Genomic DNA, 2500 nt, shown 5'->3' on the forward strand with positions numbered 1-2500 from the left:
CACCTGTGAATGAAATGTGACGGAAGTGTTGCTCATCTCAATAATGAGGTTTCTAAATGTTGCTTTGCACTCGAGTTTGTGCTGATTTTAGTGCTGAAGCGGAGTAATCCTGCAAGAATTATATTGAAATTAGAGCTGATGATATCGGGAAACTAAAATTAAACATTTTCTTAGAGAAATGCTATTTTTTATGGGCGGCACGGTGGCTCAGTGGTTGTGCACTGTTGCTTCACAGCAAGAGGATCGCTGGTTCGAGCCTCGGCTGGGTCAGTGGGCATTTCTGTGTGGAGTTTGTATGTTCTGCCCATGTTGGTGTGGGTTTCCTCCGGGTGCTCTGGTTTCCCCCACAGTCCAAACACATATGCTATAAGGGAATTGATCAACTACACTGGTTATAGTGTATGAGTGTGTATGGGTGTTTCCCAGTACTGGGTTGCAGCTGGAAGGGCATCCGCTGCATAAAAAATATGCTGGAATAGTTAGTGGTTCATTCCATTCTGCATTTTAAAAATGTTGTTATTGTTTTTTTTAGTGATTAAAATAAAATTCATGTTAATTTATTATTTTTTTAATTGAGATTTAAAAAAACATTCATTATAATTTATATTTTATTATTATTTAAGTACTTTAATTTTAAACAAAAATTTAAACCTAAATGCACATTTCTGTATTTATTTCTAGATAGGATTTATTTTATTTTAAACAATCAAAGAATAAAAAAAGAAACATGCTTCTTACTTATGTTTTTTTTCTGTATCTTTTTTAGGTTTCAGAATTTTTTTAGTAATTTTTATTTTATTATTGTTTTTTACGTTATTAAATATATATATTTATAGTATTTTTAAAGTGTTTTTTTTTATAAAAATACAATTTATTTTAATTTATTGTTTTTATTTGAGATTTAAAAAAACATTAATTAATTTTTTTTTCTTAAATTTTAAGCCAAATTAAAACCTAAATGTACGTTTAAACAAACAAACAAACAAACAAACAAACAATTAAACAAAAAAAACATGCTGCTTTTTGCATATACAATTTTTTATATCTGTTTTAGGTTCCATAATTATATTGTTTTTTATTGTATTATTGTTTTTTAATTTATTAAAAATATATATTTTATTATTATTATCTTTTTTTGATATTTAGTACTTCGATTTTAAATGAAAACTAAATGTACATTTTTTTCAGAGAAGTTCTATTTCAGGTGGCACGATGGCTCAGTGGTTAGTGCTTTTAAGAAGAAGGTCGCTGTAAGCAGTAAGAAGGTCGCTGGTTCAAGTCCTGGCTGGGCCAGTTGGCATTTCTGTGTGGAGTTACAGTACATGTTCTCCCCGTGTGTGAATGCAGCTGGAAGGGCGTCTGCTGCATAAAACTGTTGAGGGGGATAAAACTAAGGTAGAGCAAATAGTGAGTGAATTGTGGATGCAGTGCATGGTGATATTGAACTGAATCGAATCAATGACATGATAACCACAATCGAACCGATCCACCAGATCGGTCTATTGCAGTGTGTGTTGAGTGTTTTCTGTGAAAGTCTGCTGTGGGACAGACACACACTGCGGCTGGAGTGTCCTCTGAGTGTCTCCATGACTGAGGCTTTGATTCTGCAGCTCTGGGTGAAGCAGGTCCTGCAGAGACGCACAGAAAACACTCATTCAGGAGACGCCAGACAGCTGAAAAACACCCGCAGGAGACGGGAAAACCGGCCCGCTGGACACCACAGCCATTGTGCTGCATTTTGAAGAGATTTCATCTTAAAGAGACAGCGCAGAATTAACTAAAAAACACTCACATCAAACTTGTAGAAGTAACTGAGCTGATGTTGCTTTTAGTAGCTTTATGAAAAATACGTAGTGTTTATTAAAATAATAAATAAATTGTATTTAAATCAAATGAACACAGTTAAAATTCTGGTTTTGGCATATTTTAAGCTCCATACCCATAGAGGATCCATAAAAATGAAGCTGCAGAAACTGTCGTGAAAACACACGTCTGGGTTCAGCCCCTCCCCCTGGTGAATAATCAGTCTATAGTGATCATTAATTGGCTCCTGCACTAGAAGGCGGGGCTTCATTCACCACATTGACCGTAACACTTTTCCCCATTTAAAGATATAGGAGTGACACATCTTGTGTATTCTATAGTCTCTGATTAAAGTTGGAGATGTGTTTAGAGACTTCTTTTTCTTTGTTTTGCCTCTTTCTGTCTGCCTGTGAGACCGTGACTCTCCTCTGTCTCATTAGCTGCAGTTTTACAGTGTGTTAAAGTGTGCGTCTGAAGGGAGACATTATAAACAGTATGCAATATTAATGAAGTCACGACACAAACTGTGCGAAAACATATTGCTGGAACATTTCCATGTGCTTATGTGAGTGTGTATGTATCAGGACCTGTTTCAAGTCAGATATATAAGAGATAATGTACATTCAGACGGTTGTTATCGCCGAATAAAGCCTGAGAGGTTTATCAGCAGCTGTGGATTAAGACTGAAGGGTTTATT

The 2500-nt window shown here is 35.3% G+C and overlaps 1 protein-coding gene across 10 annotated transcripts in view; it reads left to right on the top strand.

The window, feature by feature from the left end:
- Positions 1 to 2500, top strand: part of unc5cb (unc-5 netrin receptor Cb) — a 256956-nt gene that overhangs the window by 197212 nt on the left and 57244 nt on the right.

The sequence above is a fragment of the Danio rerio genome, chromosome 10 (genome assembly GCF_049306965.1).
Source record: "Danio rerio strain Tuebingen ecotype United States chromosome 10, GRCz12tu, whole genome shotgun sequence".
NCBI lineage: Eukaryota > Metazoa > Chordata > Actinopteri > Cypriniformes > Danionidae > Danio > Danio rerio.